Raw genomic sequence first — 22,538 nt, 5'->3', positions numbered from 1 at the left:
CTCAAAAAAGCAAATTTTATGTTCCTAAAATTTCAAAATCCTGGTTAAGAAAAGACCCAGGCTAACATTCACCATGGTTAACAGGGTTACAGACAAAAACTTGAACTATGTTTGGCAGGTTAATTTATACAGGATGAAGATGAGCATGTGACCCTGTCACTCATCCTCCATGTTTAAGAGATGCAACATTTTTTGCATGCATGCATTAAAGGTGAAATGACAGGAATTCATTTCATATATTTTTTTTAAGTTTAAAGAACATGAGTCAGCTGAAACTCAATAAAAGCAATGGCCAAAAGAAAGGTAGAAGGCCAGCCCATTGACATCTTATAAATATTCCAAATCACAATATAACTGCTACACCCACAAGCTTGTTTGCAAAAGCAAATCAATCCCAAGTTAGCCCTTCATTAAAGATAGTTGCCAAGTCAGAACAAAAAAAAAGGTGTGGATGCATCTTATCAGTAGTACCCAGAGCTGACTCAGCTGCGGTCAGTTTCTCATGATGGGTCATACTGTGATACAATGGAGATGAAAAGTCACCAGTGATGTAACTTGACACGCAAATGAATTAGTGCAGGACTGCAAATAACCACACATATGGTGGTAAAAACTTCCTCCAGGTGATATCACCTTCTAGATGAACATTAATCGAGCCTACCTAAGGTGTACATAAGGTTTCCAGTCTTGGAAATGAATTAAGTTTGAGTCCATTGGCACCTTTAAGACCAGCAAAGTGCTGCTTCAGACCAACATGGCTACCCATCTGAATCAGCTGTAAGCTCCAAAACTGGTAAAAAGATCCACCTGTAGAAGAAGAAGAAGAAGAAGAAGAAGATATTGGATTTATATCCCGCCCTCCACTCTGAAGAGTCTCAGAGCGGCTCACAATCTCCTTTACCTTCCTCCCCCACAACAGACACCCTGTGAGGTGGGTGGGGCTGGAGAGGGCTCTCCCAGAAGCTGCCCTTTCAAGGACAACCTCTGCCAGAGCTATGGCTGACCCAAGGCCATGCTAGCAGGTGCAAGTGGAGGAGTGGGGAATCAAACCCGGTTCTCCCAGATAAGAGTCCGCACACTTAACCACTACACCAAACCGGCTCTCCAGAATCCTCATTACAGGGCACCACACTTAATGCTGTGATGTAAGATGCTTTCTTCCATCTTTATTCAGGGTTATAACTAAAGCCATCTGTCCTTTCTTCCAGAAACTCAGCCACGTTCTCTGTGATGCAGCCATTTAAAAGCCTACCTTCTGAATCCAGAGACTGTATGTTAGGACAGTTACCACTCGCAGTTTAGGCAGTACTAATAGCAAGCGGCCAAGACATGGATGGCCCAGGTGAGCCTGATCTCATCAGATCTCAAAAGCTACTCAAGGTTGGCCTTGGCTAGTACTTGGATGGGAGACCCGCAAGGAAGTCAAGGTTTGCTATGCAGAGGCAGGCAATGGCAAACCACCCCACATGTTCCCCAGAGAGTACTGGGAGTTTCGGGCTCCCAAAATCTGCTTGTTATCCCCGGGCCAAAGGAGGCCCGTCTGAAATCCACCAGGGACAGGGCCTTTTCTGTAACGGCTCCTTACTGGTGGAACCAGCTGCCGGAAGAGGTGAGGGCCCTGCGGGACCTTGGCCAGTTCCGCAGGGCCTGTAAGACAGCCCTCTTCCGGCTGGCCTATAACTAACTGGCACTGGAAACTCTATAGAAGGTTGTAGTGTAGTATTCCGATAGATCGCTTGTTTTATATGTTTTATTATTTTATTGTTTTAACTGCTGTAACTTGATGTATTTTAAATCTAAAATTTATGTTAGATCATATATGTTGTGAGCCGCCCTGAGCCACTTCGGTGGGAAGGGCGGGATATAAATTGAAATAAACGGAAACGGAAACAGAAACAGAAACAGAAAGGCTCTTGCCTTGAAAACCCACACAGCATTGCTGCAAGTCAGCAGTGAGATGACGCCATCTTCCACCACCAAATGGCAAGTGGCTAACCCAGCTGCTTCCCTGTCATTAGGGAAGGGGAGGGGCTAAGGGAACCTTGGAAGAGAAAAGAGATGCAGAAAGAAGGGTGTAGTAGATGTCCCCCCCCACACACACACACACCATATTATTTGCAAGGCTACTCTAGAAGACTTTCCTTCTTCTGAAGGAACTGTCTTCTGCTAACAACTCTTAGTTTTGGAAAGCCTGACCAATTTCCTCAGGTGAAAATATGTTTTAGGCTCCACACTTCAAAAGCTATTATGTTAGTTACTCTTCCATGAAGAAAGAGCAATTTCCTTTTCCTCTCTCTCATTTCTAGAATATGTAATGGCTCACTGCACTCACAAGAAGTCTTCGCAACCATCTCGTGCAAAGGCTAACTCTCAGTTTTGCAACACATTTCAAATATATATTTAATGCCCGCTGAAAGAGAGTTTAGATTAAGAACACTGGTCAGAATAGATGAACTGATGTATTCCACAAATAAAAGCTTCTTGCTCCCATTTTCTCTTTTCTCACCACAAAGATACAACTTGAATTTCATACAGGGCATGTTAGCCCTGTCACCTCACTTAATCTTTCCCAAACATGTACACACCTTTCTTTGATCACTATAGCTTTAAAAACAGAAAACACCATAATGGAGTTGGCAATCCAAAGAAAAGGTAGAGAAATATTTTAACCTTCATGGGATTATTTTTAAAACAAGTTTTCACAGCCATAATTCATTCTTTGACAGTGCAATCCTTAACAGAGTTACACCCATTGGCTTCAACGGACGTAGAAGAGTACAACTCTGTTTAGGATCATGCTGGAAAGCTACTTAGTGTATGTAGATATGCTACAAAGCAATGCAGATTATCATTTAATTTTCCTTCAGCTGAATTAAATAAACCACTTATCTTCCTAACACTCCTAAACCAATCCTGAATTTTGATTCCCTTGATTCTGCCTTTGCATTTATTGCCAGTTAATGTTTATTTATAAATCAACCTTCCTCCAAGAAGCACATGGTTCCCCACATGCACAATCCACGTTATCCATGAGAACCAGTTTGGTGTAGTGGTTAAGTGTGTGAACTCTTATCTGGGAGAACCAGGTTTGATTCCCCACTCCTCCACTTGCACCTGCTGGAAAGGCCTTGGGTCAGACATAGATATCTCAGAGTTGTCCTTGAAAGGGCAGCGTCTGTGAGAGCCCTCTCAGCCCCACCTATCTCATAGGGAGTCTGTTTTTTTTGGGGGGGGAGGTAAAGGAGACTTAAGATTCAGAAAATAGGGCGGGATATAAATCCAACATCATCTTCTTCATCATTATCCTACCAACCATCAACAGCAGGTTAAACAGAGCAAATGACTAACCAAACACAGAGAAACAGATTGAGACTGGGTCTCCCTGGTCCCAATCCAACACTTTAACTTCTTCCTAGTATGATCCTGTGCATGTGATACGATCTCCTGAATGCTCATTTACCATACAATTGCACCTTTGTCCTCCACCCAAACGCAGGCTCTGTCATTGTTCTGACATCCCAGAACAGGCTAGCAGGAGAATGAAGGAACGTGCCCACATTTTACATTGTCTATTAAAACTGAATAAACAAGGATTGTTCTGGAGGGCTTTTAAGAAACTGGCAACATGCTGATAGATGGGCTGTTCTGTACTGGTCTGTTCTGCTACTTTATCTTGTTATGCAGCTGTTCTGTGGTGTTTTAGAGATGTTTCGCTTTGATATGCTGAGCATATATGCATGTAAACCATGCTGGGTTCCAATCTTTAGGGGGATCAAAATATTTTAGGTAAAACAGCCATTACTCCATATGCACCTTTCAATTCAATGCTTTGAACAAGTGGATTTCCATATATATATTTAAATATTATACATATATATATATAAAAAATTTTTTAAACAAATTAGTGCGATGTATTAACCCAGGGACAGGCAGCATCCAGCATGCATGTTGAAAACTGGCATGCCAGTCCATTTTGTTTGATGTGAATATATGAACATATGAAGTTGCCTTATAGTGAATTAGACCCTCGGTCCATCAAAGTCAGTATTGTCTACTCAGACTGGCAGTGGCTCTCCAAGCTGAGGTTTTTCACACCTACTTGCCTGGACCCTTTTTAGTTGGAGATGCCAGGGATTGAACCTGGGACATTCCGCTTATCAAGCAGATACTCTACCACTGAGCCACTGTCCCTCCCCTGCAGGGCAATTTCTTTACATAAGGCCATGGGCACCATTGTACCCACTGTTTTTAGAAGGTGGGTGGGGCAAGGTGGAGTTCTTGCCCAGCAGAGCTTCCAAATGGTTGCTGGAGATCTGATTGACTGCACAGATTAAAATAATGCTGTTTCAGCTGCTATCACAGTGCTGGTTTTATTCTCTGTCAAGCCTATTTTCCCCAGTGTATTTTAAAAAATTATCCTTCTTCTTCCATGTTCTTGGGTTTCATTATGTGTGCAGCTCCCACTTCACACAGCAGCCATTTTGTGGTTGGCTCCACCTCCTATGGCAGTCATATTATAGTTGTGCCCAACACCCTGTGTCAGAATTCCAAAGGTCCCCACAGGCTAAAATAAAGTTGGGGACTCCTGGCCGGATGCAAGCCCCTGAGACATTAGCAGCCTTACTGGGTCTCAGCGTGCTCCCAGTGTGTATGGTGAAATAAAAGCCTCATTCTCCCCTACCTCCCACAAGCACTTTGTTTGTTGGAACATCATCTTTCCAGATAGGTCTAGCATGGAGTTTAGCATTCAGGCCAAAAGGGTTGTCTGCTCCAGATCTACCCGAGAACCACAGCTGTGGCTGATGTTATTGTTACAATGACATAAGAACTGAAGCAAGTTCAGTGGCTTTCACAGTTCCCAACACTAAGTATTAAAAGAAAACATCTCAATGTTAAGATTACAGATGAGGAAGCAAATAAACAAAAAAACCCCCCAATGAGTCAGCAAAACAAACTTGGCACAACGCCCAAAGATAAGGCATGTTTCTTGCATATTAAAAATGCTGATGTAAATATGATAGTTGTGAACTTTGGAACATTTCAGCAAGGCAAAAATCACAGGTAACATAAAGCCAAAGCACTATTCATATCAATGGAAGTTGCAAGTTCAGGTAAATATGTTTCGGACTGCATATGCATGTTTATGTCAGTAGCTTTAAGGACCAATCTTAACATATTTATTTCCTTCACTGTGTCCTCCCCCAGAATTAAACTGAAACAAATGGCAACCATATAAACTAAGATGCTGCTTCCTCTTCATCCTCTTCCTTCCTGATTGGTCCTTGAACTGTTAAACATCTTTATGATGTTGTATGCTAATTTACTGCTCATCTATATGTATGGATTAGTAGCTTCCATTCCATTGTAACTGAAGAAGCCTGCACGTGCACAAAAGCTTATACCTTGAATAAAACTTTTTTGGTCTTAAAGGTGCCATTGGATTCAAACTGGAAGAGTCCTGGTACTTGACTCTTAGCCTGTGGTTCACAGCCTTTAGCCTTGTATTGGCTGGGACAACTGATCTGGGATCAGCCAAGGATGGCAAAGTTGTATGGTATGTTTGTCTAAATAAATAATATTTTGTGCTTCTGTTAAAGCCCCACCCCATCCAGACTCTTCCAAAAGTAAAGTAGAAAAATAAAACTTTTAAATTATGAGGTTCCCCACCTGCAGTTTGAAGAGGGAATGGGCACTAAGATGGAAACCTGGGCTCAAATCCCTACTCTCCCATGAAGCTCACTAGATGATCTTACATCAGCCACTTCTTTCAGCTTAACCTATACAACTGGGCTATACAGAAGCAAAATGGGAAAAGAACCAGGGTGGGTTTTTTGGTAGTAGGAACTCCTTTGCATATTAGGCCACACTCCCTTGATGCAGCCAATCCTCCAAGAGCTTACAGAGCTTTTCTTACAGGGCCTACTGTAAGCTCCAGGATTGGCTACATCAGGGGTGTGTGGCCTAATATACAAAGGAGTTCCTGCTACAAAAAAAGCCCTGAAAAGAACCCCAAGTTCCTTAAAAGAAGGCCCATTTTTAGATTTCTATTTTGGCTTCAAGGGCCTGCTCCAATGTTGCCTCATCTCCTGTAAACGTACTTGTACACGTGGTGATTTTTGAACAAGACACTCAGCAGCCCTGTGTCATCCTCTCCTCCTCCCTTAGACATGGGAAGATCATTCCATAAACATGAGACCAAAAGACATTCCAGCATCTGGAGTAAGGGAGATTCAACATTCAAACAACTGTTGAGTTCTACAAGACTTATTCCTGATCTTGCTCGCATAGAAGTGAGGGGAAAGTCACATCCAAACGGGCCTAGTGCTGACAAGACGAGGTTAAAGCTTGTAACCTGTGATGAACAGGAATAAAAATATAACAAAAAGTACTACTGATGTTCCTTTACCTTTCAATTTTCTAGTGTCTGTCAGGTATATAATATTCCTGTTCTTTAGTATCAATACCTCTTCTTCAAGAACAGCTTCATGTTTATATTTTAGAGACCGATTTCTCCAGAGATTCCGCTACATTTTTTTAAAAATCAGCCACAGACAACCACAAAAACTTTGTATTACATGTGATGTAAAGGCATTGTATTACATGTGATGTACAGTGTCTCTAAAGGCATTGTTGATAAGTGATTCATACTGATCTACCAAAGCTTTTTATTCTCATGTCGAAAAGAACTGCATTCCATAAGCTGAACTGAAAACCAAGCTATTGTTCCTTTTAGTCATTATGCAGAAGACCCAAGGGCACATATAATGAATGATCTTGTCACTGACATGTATAAGCATGAATAGCTGTCCAACAGACTACTAGCAAATGCCATTGTCATCCATCTCTCCACAAGTCAGAAATACTCTCTTAGTTACCAACTTTATCAACAAGAGTTAATGCAGTAATGTATGAGTTTAAAACCAAGCAGTTGCCAAGCAACATCTAAAATAAAGAGAAGCAGAGAAATATTTCCAAAAGTTATAACATTCAAAGTAACTTTATCTTTTCAAAATCAGTCACTTGGTTAGATATGACAAGTTGTTTGTGGAGTGGTTTTTATCCCATTTGTAGATTTCTGAAACTATTTTTCCTGAGGAGGAAAGAACTGTGTATGCCTCTCAAGTTTTCCCTATATTCCCTCTACAAATTGTCCCCCCTCCCCCCCCCAAAAAAAACTCAAGGGTATAGGAAACCACGAAGATTATTTTCCGATCAACCTAAATGCTAAAATATAGCAACAAAGCATTTACTATATGAACAGAGTTCAGATCCATCCTTTATTTTTATCCTTAATTATAAATATTATGGGGGAGGGAAGGTGTCATGGCGCAGCCTGATCTGTCAGATCAGTTAAGCCAAGGTCAGCTGTTGTTAGTGCTTGGGTGGGAGACCACCAAGGAAGACTCTGTAGAGGAAGGCAATGGCAAACCACCTCTGCTTTTCACTTGTCTTAAAAGCCCTTGCTGGGGCCACCATAAGTTGACTACAACTTGATAGCACTTTACACACATAAATGTTACAGTCATAATACAAGAGAAAATATATTGTATGCCACTAACAGTAGATGGCCCTGAAAAATAACTAGTACAGTTATCCTAAGACCAAAGTGATAAACATACAATTATGTTTCTCCTTTGACACACACAGAGAAAGGCCTTCCTACCATGCAAAATCTATCAATGAAAGCTAAATTATCAGATTATTGCACTCCAGCTGATTGTATGAACTAGTAACAGCAATTTTAAACAGTTTCCAGCTTATAGGAACCTATCAAATCTCTTCCCTTTTTTTGTTGGTACTAAAGAATAATTTATAAGGATGGACACGAACCAGCTCACCTACTGAAGTTCATCACAAATTTTGGGTGATTTGTGGTTCACAAACTGAAGGAGGGGGACAAACTTCCATGAATTTTGATGCAGTTTGTGGTGGTCCATGAAAAGCAGAAAACTTTCCACTCTTCATTAAAAACACCGGGGGGAGGGGCAGAAAGCAGAGGTTTAAAAGGCTCCATGCCATTTCATCCCCAGCTTTCTGCTCGCAGTGGCTTTTGGCAGCATGCAAAAAGCAGAAGGTGAAAATGCCGGGAGGCATTTCACCCTTTGCTTTCTGCTCGCTGCAAAAAGCTATGGGCAGCAGAATGCTGGCGGTGCCTCCCAGCCATTTCACCCCCTGCTTTTTGTTCACAGCCAAAAACTGTGCTGAGCAGAAAGCTGTGGATGAAATAACTTGGAGTCATTTAAACCCCTGCTTTCTGCCTCTCCCCCCCCCCCCCCGTGGCTTTTCACAGGGAGCAGAAAGCAGGAATTTAAACTTTAAATGTCTCAAAAAAAGATACAAACTGATTCCATTCCCAAACCAGCTCATGGTTCAGTCACAAATCCAACTGCACAAATGCAGCTCATGTCCATCCCTAACAATTAACCAATTTTGCTAATGCAGGCAGTATCACTTGATTAAATAAAACTGTGCTACTATTCCAGGTGACAATTTACCACATATTTGTTTAAAGAAATTTAATTTATCATCATTTATCAGGGTTATGCCAGTTAATCAAGACAGAAGCTCTAAAAGCATTTTTATAGAATGAAGGTACCAAAGAGCAACGAAAATAGAGGAAATCAACCTTTTTAAAAAACAGTGCTCCCTCTAAGTTGAGTTAGTGTGAACTCACAGTTGTTTAGCCTCAGGCTCACAGATTTTTCTCTTAGCTCAAGAAAAAAATGGCCCCAGAGCAAACCAATTTGTGCAGTAGCTAACAACTTTAATGCCAGTAGCTCACAAAGTAAAAATTTTGCTCACAAGGCTCCACAGCTTAGAGCAGGGGTCCTCAAACTTTTTAAATAGGGGGCCAGTTCACTGTCCCTCAGACTGTTGGAGGGCCGGACTGCCGTTACTGTACAAGGCCGTGGGCCGTCAGTTCTCCGTCTTCTGCATCTCTCTCCCTTCCCCACACCACACACCCCGGCCTGGGAACTCACCTCACCTCGGTATCACCTCACACTCTGTCTCTGCCGCCTCAGGCCAGTGCCGGAAGTGTGCATTGCTAACGCGAGTTTAGGTCGAACGTCACTTCCGGTCTGATTTTGCCATAACCCGGCGGGCCGCATAAACGTCCTCAGCGGGCCGCATCTGGCCCGCGGGCCGTAGTTTGAGGACCCCTGGCTTAGAGGGAGTATTGGCTTATACTCTTAAAAAGGTGCAAGCACCAGTCGTTTCTAACTCTGGGGTGACGTCACATCACAATGTTTTCATTGCAGACTTTTTACGAGGTGGTTTGCCATTGCCTTCCCCAGTCATCTACACTTTCCCCCCAGCAAGCTGGGTACTCATTTTACCGACCTCAGAAGATGGAAGGCTGACTCAACCTTGAGCCAGCTACCTGAACCCAGTTTCCATCAGGATCGAACTCAGGTTGTGAGCAGAGAGCTCGGACTGCAGTATGCAGCTTTTCCACTCTGTGCCACAGAGTTCTTACCTGAGAGTAAACCCCAATGAATTCAGTGGATTGGATTCCTCAATCTGCCAGCAGACTGGTGTCTATATAAACTTGTTATTCCTGTTTGGCCCTTGCATCTGTTAAACATCTTCATTATGTTGCATGCTGATTTGCTGCTCACCCTCTACCTATATACATATGGCCTGGGAACTTCCATTTCAATGTATCTGAAGTAGCTTATACCTTGAGTAAACTCTGTTGGTCTTAAAGGTGCCACTGTGCTCAAACCTTGTTCTGCTGCTTCAGACCAACACAGTCAGTTACCCACTTGAATTTAGCTAACCCAGTAAACTTCCTTTGCTTACTACATAGCAGTGAGAGTAAATGTCTTCAGCTACTCTTCAGAAGTTAGCTTCAGTAAGTCTGCCCACATGGTCTTGGACCTTCCTACTAGAGTATGTCATGACAGATCACATAAACTAGCCTTTAAGTTCTCCAAAATGTTCATTCTGGGGTTCCCCCCCCCCTACAGCATTCATCCTAGAAAGTTTGTTTTCTAAAATAGCAGGAACCAGCTGATCTTACTGATCTAAGTACACATAGATCCACAGATCCATAGATGCCACATAGATCAGTACTACATTCACTCAAACCACTTTTTAAAAAACAAATGTACAAGGCTGCTTAAGTGCTGACTCTCGTAAATATCCAATGAGGTCACATGTTGTTTCATGTAACTTTCAGTACCTTCTTGGCATTTCCTTGATGAAGTAATGATTACATAACACAAAATTAAACAAAAAAAATCCCTTCCCTCCTCCCTTCTCTACTTAAAGACAGGGCAAAGTAAAAATTTAAACTGGCAAGCCAGAAATCAACTTCCATTTTTTTAAATGTAGATTTTCATAAACTAATCCTGCTTTGGCTTAATGATGTTGATTTATTAACCACACAGCTGCACAATCACTGGACCTTTCACCCCTGCCCTATTTTTAAGTGCACCTCAAACAACTCTTTTTATAATACGTGTCTAATCAGAATTGCCTAAGTTGGTTGGGACAGATTTAAAAAAATCTAGGCAGGGAACTTGAATTTTTTTCAAATAATCCAAGTAGCCCATCAGGTGACAAGAGAAGAGATCAAAATCTGATTATATGAGGCTTTTGGGAGGGGGGGGGATTACTTGCAAGCCAGTGAAGTCTATTATTTATTTATTGATGCCACTCTAGCACAGTTCTTTTATAATAACCCCTGAATTGAAGACACAAGACAAATGTCCCTCTGACCAAGGGCACTTTGCATTGCCTCCCCAAAAGTGTTTAGAGCTGAGTTCTTGTGTACAAAGGACATAGCACTACCACATTTCCTAGCCATTTGAACTTGAAATCTAAATGGGGATTAACAGAAGTGGCCTCATAGTTAACCTATGAGGGTCCAAACCAAGGATTTTTAGAGTAGCTGCCATAAAACAGGAGTGCCCAAACTTTCTTAACATAAGAGCCACACAGAATAAATGTCAAACGTCTGAGAGCCACAAGACATGAACATCAGATGTCTGAGAGCTGGAAGGAAGAAAAGAAGGCAGGAAGACAGGGGATGGAGAAGTGGAAAGAAAGCAACTTTAACTGCATTCTCCATGTCACCAGTTGACTTGGCTTGGCAAAGTGATTTAAAGAGAGAAATGCCTTCTCCAAGCCAGCTGACAGGGTGGTGGGTGCTTCGAGAGCCACGCAATGTGTGTGAAAGAGCCACATATGGCTCCTGAGCCACAGTCTGGCCACCCCTGCCATAAAACAATTAATTCTGGAGAGAGTTACAGGCAAGACAGCTAAACAAGAATTACTATTTGAATGCAAGTCGACCACAATCTACCCTGACCTGAATAGCCCAGGCTAGGCTGAGTCAGTTCTGACTAGTATTTGGACGGAAGGCCTCCAAGGAATACTACCAGGGTCGTTAATGCAATAGCAAACCACTTCTGAACGTCTCTTGCCTTGAAACCCCCATGGGGTTACCATAAGTTAGCTGTGACTTGATGGCACTTTTCACCACCAAGAGCCTAAGCAGAGACCTTTGCTATTGCAAGGCCTGAAAAAGCACTCATTCACACACAATGCTGCTTCATAAAGAGAGTCCAGTTTGTTACAAACCTGACATCCATCACAACTTCTAATGCCCCGACAGAAGCAGGTATTTAAGGGGACGGTCCCTTCGAAAAGTTTTGTAAAGGACCAACTGGTGAGAGGTGAGATGCAGGTGAAAGGCCACAACTGTAAACATTCCCCAAACTGCCTTTAAACATTAACCTCTTTGTATTCATTCATTCACGCACACTCCGAGCACATATTTTATAAATGCTGGGGGTGGGAGCCTCAGGCTGCTGCAAGCCGTGGTCATGGTCCTAACAAGCTTTAATAAAACCCATGCAACTTACATGCAAAAATGTGTATGTGAGCAGGCCCCTCTGCAAAATCCATCCCACTGACAAAGGGATAGCTAGGCTGAGGCCTTCCTGCATAGACATCCATGCATGTCTTCTTCAGCTCATCCATTGACTTTCACGCACCTCATAAGTAGGGGCAGCCCAGAAAAACACAGCTCCTTACAGATATTTGAACAAATGTCCATTTCCATAGTTTGTACAGATTTAACAATTTTGTTATGAGTCCCATTATTTAAACGAGTACAGTTAAAAGGTGGGATAAATACTAAGCAGCAGCAAACTTTAATGGGTTTTGGCACAACCCAGAGACAGGTTGGGAATTTACTGATTGAAACATTTTTGTCTTGTCCTCAGCCCCTTTCATGGGGGAAAGGCAGATCAGCTCAGAGAATGTCAGAAAATAGAACGATTATTAAATACATTAAATTAATGCTACAAAAGTATCAATAAATAAAACAGATTCACCAAATACAAAGATCATTTTTGTAAAGGCAGTGCTAGACAAATGGAATGGTTCAGGAGCCACTTATACACAGAGACAAGGGATTTGGGCGTAGTTTATGGCACTATTCACTGTATGCATTTCTTGCTTTTAATTCTGTAATCCAGTTTTTGAATTTCTTATGTATACGGTACATATACATTCTTATGTATACGGTACATATACATTATGTATACGGTACATATACATTCTTACAGTATACGGACTTATACTGTTTTATTGCATTATTTTCTAACTTGGTATGCCAATCTTATTATAATGTCTATTATACCATTCCTATTTCATTGCTAAATTTTGCAGCCTCCCTTGAGTCTCAAAGAGAAAGGCAGTCAATAACTAAATAAAATTAAAAGATTCCAGTTGCCAAAGGGTTTCCTAAAACAGCTTTACATGCCTTCTTGGAGGCTGGCCAAGTAGATATGCACCTGATCAGATATGCACCTGATCTCCAATGGCAGCACACCACTTCTTCACATCTCTACATGTGGTAGGTACGCTAGAGCAGGGGTGGCCAAACTGTAGCTTGGGAGCCACATGTGGCTCTTTCACACAATTGAAAATACGCCCCCACCACTCCATTGGCCAGTGGCTTGGAGAATGCATTTAAAATTAAAGTTTCCTTCCTTCCTTCAAACATCTGACATTCATGTCTTGCAGCTCTCAAACATCTGACCTTTATTCTATGTGGCTCTTACATTAAGCAAGTTTGGCCACCCCTGGTCTAGAGCAATGAGTCCTCCGTTCACGCACCACGTCACCAAAATACATTCAAGCTTCAACGACAGCCAAGAAATAAGTATATAACTGAGTTGGCCCTTTGGTGTAGTTCATGCACAAATGGAATGATCCTTCTCCCTGACACTACAAGTTTACTCTGCACACAACAGATTTGCATAATACGTACTGCTGGTTTCCAAGGTTATGGGGTTTATTAATTGTTCCGAGTGCTGTCCCTACAATTATGCAATCTTTCAAAACACATCTGCAGAACGGTATCATTTTAATTTGAAACAATGCTCTTTGAAAGGAGGAGGGGGAGAGAGATGCCTTTGCCATGTCACAGGACACAACCAATCAGCTCTGCTCACAGCCACCTTTCGCTCCTCAGGTCAATCCTAGAAAGATACCGGTACATCTGAACAAAGTGCAGCCAGAACTCTTTTCAAAGCAGACATATAACTTAACTTACATACATCTGTGTGCCTCTCCAGTGTCTCTTTATAACCAAAAGCTGCTTTCTGAATGGTAGGAAAAATCCATGGGCTACAATAAAGAGCCTCAGGGGCTACATGTTCATTTAACTAAACTAATTATAAAGTTGCTTCAGCACAGAGACTGCCATTAGAAGTCATGGAACTATTATAGGAAATAATATGTACCCCTCTTCTTGCACATGTGTTTTTTCAATGCACTAAAGAAACTTATAAGCTTTCAAAATCTTTGTTTTGAAATATCCGTAGTAACATTAGTCCACAGTCAAATAAAGTGTCATAATGACAACAGGACATAATCAGAATAGTTCCCTAAAACTGCCAGCCTCTCATAAAGGGGATACTTCAGATAAATCCGTTAAAAAATTAATTAGGATGACCAAAAATACAGAGATTTGATTAACTGTGATGTCTTTTACGGTAAATGATCTACTTGGAAATCACAATTCGGAAACAGGAATAACACAGGAAGCATCATGTGATTGTATAAACGGTGCCAAAAGTCCTGAGCTCACAGTTTTAAACAAAACATCTTCTATTACTGAAATAATCATTAGGAAATGCTATAAGCTGCTTACCAGCGCCTGCAGATTCATTCAAATAGCAGTGCCTGGACAGATCTCTCTTACTTGCACCCTGAGTGCTATGTTTCCATTGAAACTTTTTCTACAGATCAATGATATCAGCTTCACAATTGTTCTTTCACAAGCGGTGGCCTGCCTAGGATAATTTGATAACCCCACCACTCAAACTCTCTCAGTCATGCAATTCTATGAGTTCTCAGGGCCTTCAGAATATTGATTTCAGCCTCCAAGCCTCCCCCATCTTTAATAGACACTCAAGTCTCAAAATCCCTTCCCTTCCAGAGCAAATTTAGTCTTTATCATGCTGTCTTTTCAGAATTTTCTGTTTGGATTAATTTACAAAGGCATTGATTTCTGCATATTTAAAGAATCCCTTTAGCAGGCAGAGATCTCTATCTTGCAAGTGGCCCATTTAAAAAAATAATAATTATTATTATTAAATCAGTATAAAGGGGTAAAAAAGATTAACAGCTGATCTTACAAAAAAGCAGCCAAAAATTAGCAAACATACCTTTCAAAATAAAGAGAGAGAAAAACATCCTTGGAAAAATAACTTAAGATATATGGTTCTCAACCAAGGCAAAAAAAAGTACAACACACCAAATCCAACTTCACAACATTATCTTTGATAAGCAGAGAACCTGATCAATGTATGTATTTCCTTAATTTTCATAAAACACTGCTGGGCTGAAGAAGCAACTGAATTATAATTCTTAAAAAGTTATTAACCTTGCAGCAGTAATTAAAGTAATGAAGCATATGTAAAGCAAGTGGGGCCCATTTTCCTACTTTTACCTCACCATACCCCCACATTGGTTCCACTCCTCCCCAAACTGGAGAGCCAGTTTGGTGTAGTGGTTAAGTGTGTGGACTCTTATCTGGGAGAACCGGGTTTGATTCCCCACTCCTCCACTTGCACCTGCTAGCATGGCCTTGGGTCAGCCATAGCTCTGGCAGAGGTTGTCCTTGAAAGGGCAGCTGCTGTGGGAGCCCTCTCCAGCCCCACCCACCTCACAGGGTGTCTGTTGTGGGGGAGGAAGGTAAAGGAGATTGTGAGCCGCTCTGAGACTCTTCGGAGTGGAGGGCGGGATATACATCCAATATTATCTTCTTCTTCTTACGGGATATCCCATTTTCCCACTCAAAACCACAGCCCTACTCCCTACCCAAATTGCTATCTCTGGTTCACCCTTTTCTTCCTTCCCATCCTACTGTCTCCAAGGCCTTTCCTGCATGGGGCTTTTCCCTGTTCTCACAGCAGCTCTGCTTTACAGTATATTTGTTGCTCTGCATTGCCTCCTGCTTTCACCTCGCTCTATATTTATAATTGTGCAGTACCGCTGAGCTTCACTCTGCATTTCTGCCAGTTTGTTTTTTGATTCTGCATTGTTCAGCTGTCAGTTTGGTTTCCCTCTGCTGTTACCCCAGATTTTCTTAATGCTATTTTACCAAGGCCTTTTCCGCACTAACCTTGCTCCGTGGCAGGGTTTCTTTTCTGTCCGGAGCAAGCTAGCGATTCCACACCAGTTGCTCCACATCGCCATTTTGCTCCGGGGCAATCTGCGATTTGCCGCGCAGCAGCGTAAACCTGAAAAAACAGGTTTCCGTTGCTGTGCGCCAAATCGTGGGTTGCTCCGGAGCAAAATGGTGGCACGGAGCAGCTGGTGCGGAATCACTAGCTTGCTCTGGACAGAAACGGAAGGCTGCCGCGGAGCAAGGTTAGTGCAGAAAAAGCTCAAGCGTTTCCCACCACCACCACCAGTTCCTTGGATTTTCTCCCCTGCCCCCTTTCCAGTCCCCTCAGAGACCACTCCTCCACCCATCCCCTTTTGTGTCCTCTTGAGGAGTCTGCTGTTGTGCTCACAATTGAAGAAGCGGAGCTTGGATTTATACCCCACCCTTCACTTGGAGTCTCAGAGCAGCTTACAATCTCCTTTCCCTTCCTCTCCCCACAAAAGACACCCTATGAGGTAGTTGGAGCTGAGAGAGCTCTTTCAAGAACTGATCTTGAGAGGTCACACCAGTAGCTGCATGTGGAAGAGTGGGGAATCAAACCCAGTTCTCTCAGATTAGAATGTGCTCTTAACAACTATGCCAAACTAGCTCAGTTTGGGGAAACTGAAGGGAAAGTATTACGTGCATTGAATGGGGCTTCTTCTCAAGAAGTTTCCTCGAAGACTTTGCAAGTCATGGGGACAAAAGCCCAAATGCTCTCTGCGTTCTGTAAAATGGCCAGGGCTCTGCCACCCAAACACTATGGCCAACTTCGCCCTAGGGCTTGTTCCGGGTGGAGAGCCCTTTTGCCCTCAGCGCTTCTCTCGGTTTTCACACAAGCTGCCCCAGAGCTGCGAGTTGGTGTACCGCTTTTCCGTGGCAAGCAGAAACTGCTCGTAAGAGGATCTCACTTGCTGTGGAAAAGCAGTGTGCCAACTCGCAACTCCAGGGCAGCTTGTGCGAAAATGGAGAGAAGCACCAGGAGCAAAAGGGCTCTCCACCCAGAACAAGTCTAGTGCAAAATCGGTACTTGTCTCTTCTGATCCCTTACATCCAGGGGGGTTTTTTTAGCAGGAACTCCTTTGCATATTAGGTCACACACCCCTGATTTAGCCAATCCTTCAAGGACTTACAGTAGGCCCTGAAAGAAGAGCCATATAAGCTATTGGAGGATTGGCTACATCAAGGGGGTATGGCCTAATATGCAAAGTTCCTGCTACAAAAAAAGCCCTGCTCGCATCTATACATACACAGATGTTGCTTTTACTGTTGGGGGTTAACTCGAATTTGTTTTTCAGGAAAACTTTTTTTTAAATTCTAGAAACCTATATTCTATCCCTGGGGCCCTGGCTGCCCCTATTGTACAGATTCTGTGATCCACACAGAAGCCGCTGTTGGATATTAGATATAAGGATCATTCCTTAAAACAAAATTGTGGGGGGGGAGAAGCAGTTTACCTTCCAATATGAAGAAATACATAAGACTTCAAATAAACTTATCATCCTGGATCAACATACAATAAACAATTTAAAAAGTTATACCCAAAATAGCTGATTTTTCACAAAGAGACTAAAAAGCAATTTCATAGCAACTGGGAGCAGACTGCCAGAAAACCGAAGTTCTCATAAAAGCAAGAAATGTTACAGTTCTGCCAGCACACCCCAAATTCTGCAACAACTGAACACACTTGGGTCCAAGCTACACAAGACATTTTGCCACAAGTCTGGTTGGAGTTCTCCCAACTGCCCCTGCACTCTCCATAGTTTTGGGAACTTACAACCCAAGCATCACAAGGAATTATCTGGAATGGGACTGGGACCCCCCCCCACCCCCACCCCATATGACATCTTCCTGACTGAAAAGTGTGCTGAGGGCCTTGTTTGCCTCAAGGGAAGCAAAATGAAGAACCCCAACTCATAGCAAAAGGAAGAGAGGCTTGACTCTCTGTTGTGCAACTGAAAGCAAGCTCTCCCTCCCCCCCCCTTCCTCCCCAAGGGAGGAGTCTCAGCCAATGGAGAAAACAGAGATTTTGCTCTGTAGCTCCAGTGTGATTGAGCAAGCCTGGCAAAGCAAGCTGTGATGCAGAAGGAAGCAAGAGAAAGGGAAAAGGAAGCAGATGACAAGCAACTGCTCAGAGGCCTGATAGGAGCCCTCCAAGGGCCTGATTTGGCCTCTGAGCCGCATGTTTGACACCCCTGGACTAAGGATTCCCTGCCATGAACCCAAGAACAAAGTCCTAAGCATGTTACCTAAGAACAAATTCTACTGCGTTTGGCACTACTTTTCAAATTCAGGATTGGGCTTTAAAACAGCAATCCTACAATACTCATATGGAAGCAGATTCATTTCAGATTTGGTTTATATGCACCACCAGTGCTTTTTTGTAGCAGGAACTACTTTGCATATTAGGCCACACACCTCAATGTAGCCAATCCTCCAAGAGCATGCAGGGCTCTTAGTACAGGGCCTACTGTAAGAGGATTGGCTACATCAGGGGAGTGTAGCCTAATATGCAAAGGAGTTCCTGCTACAAAAAAAGTGCTGAGTACCACAAATTTGATAATACTTACGGTAACTAAGTACAAATGAAGAAAAAAATGGGGGGGGGGGAAACTAAGTTGAACATTTTAAAATATTATATACACAGAAATAAAATTGTTACTATTTTCTCCAAGTAAAGATTTATCTGCATGAATCTAATAGTAATTAACTATTTCATACATTAATCACAGGCATCCTCAAGAGATTTTTAGATCAGCCTTGCAAACATATCCACAAAATAGCTAGCCCACAACATTTTCACTAGCTTGCCACTTATTTTGGTCCTTCCTTGTCCTCCTCACAGTAGGCCAAGAAAGATATCCAGTAATACAGCCATACTACTAATCCACTGAGCATTAAAGCATGAAATATAGCGTGACAAAATAGAAACAGATTTCTGGCGCCCCATTATTAGAGTTATCAAAGGGTTTATAGGCCAAGGGTAAAGCGATATCACGCAAGCAAAACATTCCAGGATCAATCCCCAGCATTTCTAGGACTATGTCAGCAAGGCTGGAGCGTGCAGATCTTCTCTACCCAAACATTACAGATCAAGACAGACCAATGGTCTGACTCTGCAAGGACACTTTGCTGGGTCATATGCATTTGATGAGCATCAGAACTGCAATTCTGAGGTTCAAAAGGCGATCTTTTATTCCAAACTATTACTGTGCCATAATACTTTTCTGAAAAATCAAAGTATTGAATACAGATCAACAGTCTCAGCCTGTCTAGTTTCAATATCAGTTTACAGCACTGAAATTACACAGTTTCTGAACTCACTACTTTGGATGGGTTATAAATTCTCAATAGTTTGGGGGGGGGGGGGAGGGTAGTATTGCCAGGGCCAAAGTACATAAGCGTAATTCCACTTCAGTAACAGGTGTACCCACATATGTATTTTGCTATATATATGTTCAACAGCAAACCCAAACAAGCTGCTGCTTCTCATGCATGCTTTGTGGTGAAATGCATTCACATGATAAACACAGACCATACATGCTTTTTCATGTGTTCAATGAATTCAGAAGACTGTAACTCTGTTGAGGAAGGTACTGTCAATCACAAATCAGAAAGTGCCCTGTTCTAAGCTCACCTCTGCTGTGAACTGCCTAAACAGCCTTCAACAAGTCACTCTGTGCAATACAGAGATGACACCAATCAAATACCTTACAGGTTTGCTGTAAAGATAACAAGGTCATATACATGAAATGCTGTGATTATTCAGAAGTGCTATACAAACACTAAGTAGTAAACAAATGAACTTGGAAACTACTACTAGGTGCTATTGAACAAAAGGTTTTGAACTTGAATTCATTAACTTTCCATCATATTGTTTCCATGGGCTCCTTCAGTAATTTCTTTCCCTGGCAAATTACTTTAAACATTGTTGGTGATACTATTCAATAATAGTTCTATAAGAAACAATATTCTCTCTTGAATCTGAATTAAAATTTTCAGCACATCAGCAAAAAAAGGAACATGTCTACACAACCCGAACTTGTTAAGTTAGCTGCCCATAGTAGACACCAAAGAAACAAATCTCTAATAATTGCTTAACATTTTATTATTAAATTAATAGTACTGAACAACTTTTTTTTCCCGAAGCATCAATGTCAGTTCCAAAACAATATGAGCTCTGGTCTCAGGACATAAATACTATGTTATATTTTACAGATAGAAAAGTTAGAATTTTATATACTGAAAACTACCTATATCTTTCACATAAATAATATTTATACTATCAGTCCCAGTCAGTTTGCTACCTGTAATATCCATAACAACTAATGTTTTAATGTACCTGAGAAATACTTGAGTGTCATTTGTTAGTAATGAAGACAACTGTCAGTTAACATACCCTGTATTCTTTTTTTAAAAAAATGCTGAAAGCCACATCTTTACAATGGGCTGCACTGCATAAGTTCTTCAAGGCCCACCTTACTGTAGAATCCACTCAACCACAGCACCATAGTCTTTATTTTTAAACCATGGCTCTGGAAGAACCCACAAATGCTCATGTACCCAATTTTAGAAACCACTGACTTGCTTACCACAGTCTCCAATTCTAGCCTGGCATAGCAAAGACATTCACTAGGTCTAAGTGAGCAGCTGAAGTTCTGAAACCATTATAAAGAGCAAGTTCTATTATATTCGTTTCAAAGGAGGAAGAAAATCTCTTTTTCTGGACCCTCTTATTAATAAACGCCATTCAGGAAAAGAGAGAGAGAGAGCCCAATTAGCCTATTAATGCGTGTGTGTGTGGAATTAAGCCACCACAAGGTCTCTGAACAATCCTGCACTCAGGTCACTGCAGCACAACGAAACTAATACTGCAAAACAAACTTGCTGGGTTCTATTGATGTACTTAATCTCTGTGCGTCCGTTGTCAAAAGGTTGCAAACCAAGACCTCAATCTTCTAAAACTAAAAAGGAACCAAAAGGCAGGTCCTTGTGGGTTTGGGTCTCTCTCTCTCATATTAGAATATGGGTATGCCACCTTTCACCTCAAAAAGGGGCCTCAAGGTGGGTCAAGGTACAGAAATCTACAAACGTTAACCATTACAAGACTGGCAGCTCACAATCAAGACCTCCCTCTATTTATTAAAAAAAAAAGGAATCAACATTGCAGTCCCGGATATGACTAGTCATTTCAAGGTCCCCCCCCCCCAGCCTAAATACTCCTTCACCCTCCTGCACCAATTTTGATTTTTAACAGCTTCCATGCATGCAAAACACTCACACCATTTTCCATCCGCTACAGACATGCCACATAAAAGCACTTTATAAAAACCAAAACAAACCACCCCTAATCCACAGGGCTTTGATGCCTTTTGTTATTTCCCTTTTATTGTACTGCAGGGCAAGGCAGGGAAGGTTGGGATCGATTCTTAAAAAGGCTGTCGTTCTCTTCTCCCACCCCCTCCCCCTCCCCAGTATCTGAAAGGCGGTCATCCACAGTTTAACAAAGGTAAAGGCAGCATGCAGTAGAAAGAGTTAAAAGCAGCAATCACTGCAGGGCCAAGGAAGAGCAGCGCCTGTCACTGTTTCCATAGGCCCTTCCGTCCCCTTTCCCAACAACCAAAGGCAAGCCTTTTACAGACCTCGGATTTCTCAACCTGCCTCCTGAAGCCGAAGCAAGGAGCAACCTCCGATTTTCTTTCCTTTCCAATCAAGGTAGTCATTTGGTGGGGATGAAGCCCACAGCCATACATTTTAAAAGCTCAGCAGCAAATGAAATGAAATAAGGACAAAATAAGGAAGTCGAGCTCTTGTCCTGGGTCTGACTCAAGGAGCTACTTCTGCTTCCCGTCCTATTCTTGCCCGTCATGCCGGGCCGGGCCCCCCCCCCCCACCCTTTCAAGAGGCAGTGGAAACGGCGGGGGTGGGAAACAGCGGGATAGGAAAGAAGCCAAGAGACGACGCCGGTCCTGCTGCAGCATCCCTGGGAAGGAGTCTAAGGAGAGCTCGGAGCCGCCGCTGCGGCCTAGGAAGGAAGCCAAGGATGGGAAGAGGGGCAAGGGGGGAATGGCGCGCCCGACCCTCGTCCCCCGTCGCACCGGGTCCCAAGGGAGCGGGGAGGAAACTGAGGAGGTGGGGGGAGGGCGAAGGAAGAAGAGCCCGCCTGGCTTGACTCACCCGAGTGCAGCCGAAGGGAAGGGGAAAGGAGGTCGCTCGGCGGCCGCCCCTCCAGCCGGGGTGGAGGGGGAGAGGTCCGGGGGGGGGGGGGTCCGCCGCCCAGCCGAGAAATAATAAAAATTAATAAAAAATTTTAATAAAAATAACCCCCCAACGTGTCTCTAGAATGGAGGCTGTGGGGAGAGAGCGCCGGGCGGGGAGGGGCGGCCGTCCTCCTCTCTTTCCGAGGGCGAAGCTGCAGCCCAGGCGAGGGGGGGGATTTCAGGCAACGGCGGCGGCAGCAGCGCCGCCCGCCGTCGGGCTCCCCTCAGCTCGCCGCTTCCCAGCGTCGTCGCCGCCGCGTCTTCCTCTCCCCATCAATCAAGGCCCCGCCGGGCCGAAAGGACAATCCCGGGAAGCGAGAGAGGCGGCGCTCCTGCCGCGGCTCCCTCCGCAGCCGCTGGTGGCCATTTTAATTCGCCTGCTCCGTCCTCCCTCCCCCTTGACGGGGCTGCTGCTGCAAGCCGCGGCTCCCTCTTCCCAAGTGCGCGCTCCCGCCCGCCTTTCCCTTCCCTGCCCTCGCCCGCTGCCAGAGCCGGCTCGCCTGGGCCCGCCTCTTTCTCTTTCCTCCCAGAGCCTCCCCCGGCCGGCCGCTTCACGGCCTCTCCTAGGAAGGTGGCTCAAGGTGGGCAGCAGCCGTGCTTGGTGC

General features: G+C 43.2%; 1 protein-coding gene across 4 annotated transcripts in view; it reads right to left on the bottom strand.

Moving 5' to 3' along the window:
- WDFY3 (WD repeat and FYVE domain containing 3) overlaps window positions 1-21,989 on the bottom strand; it is a 212,536-nt gene extending 190,547 nt beyond the window's left edge. For 2 of the 4 annotated variants that reach the window (XM_060247102.1, XM_060247101.1), the window contains exon 1: window positions 21,851-21,924. The gene's annotated coding sequence lies outside the window, so the exon portion shown is untranslated. Of the gene's footprint in view, window positions 1-21,850 lie in introns of all 4 variants that reach the window. The other 2 variants (XM_060247100.1, XM_060247103.1) reach the window with 2 other exon arrangements.
- Between the last annotated feature and the right edge of the window lie 549 nt (window positions 21,990-22,538).

The sequence above is a fragment of the Heteronotia binoei genome, chromosome 9 (assembly GCF_032191835.1).
Source record: "Heteronotia binoei isolate CCM8104 ecotype False Entrance Well chromosome 9, APGP_CSIRO_Hbin_v1, whole genome shotgun sequence".
Taxonomy (NCBI): domain Eukaryota; kingdom Metazoa; phylum Chordata; class Lepidosauria; order Squamata; family Gekkonidae; genus Heteronotia; species Heteronotia binoei.
This window is presented reverse-complemented; position numbering and strand designations above follow the sequence as displayed.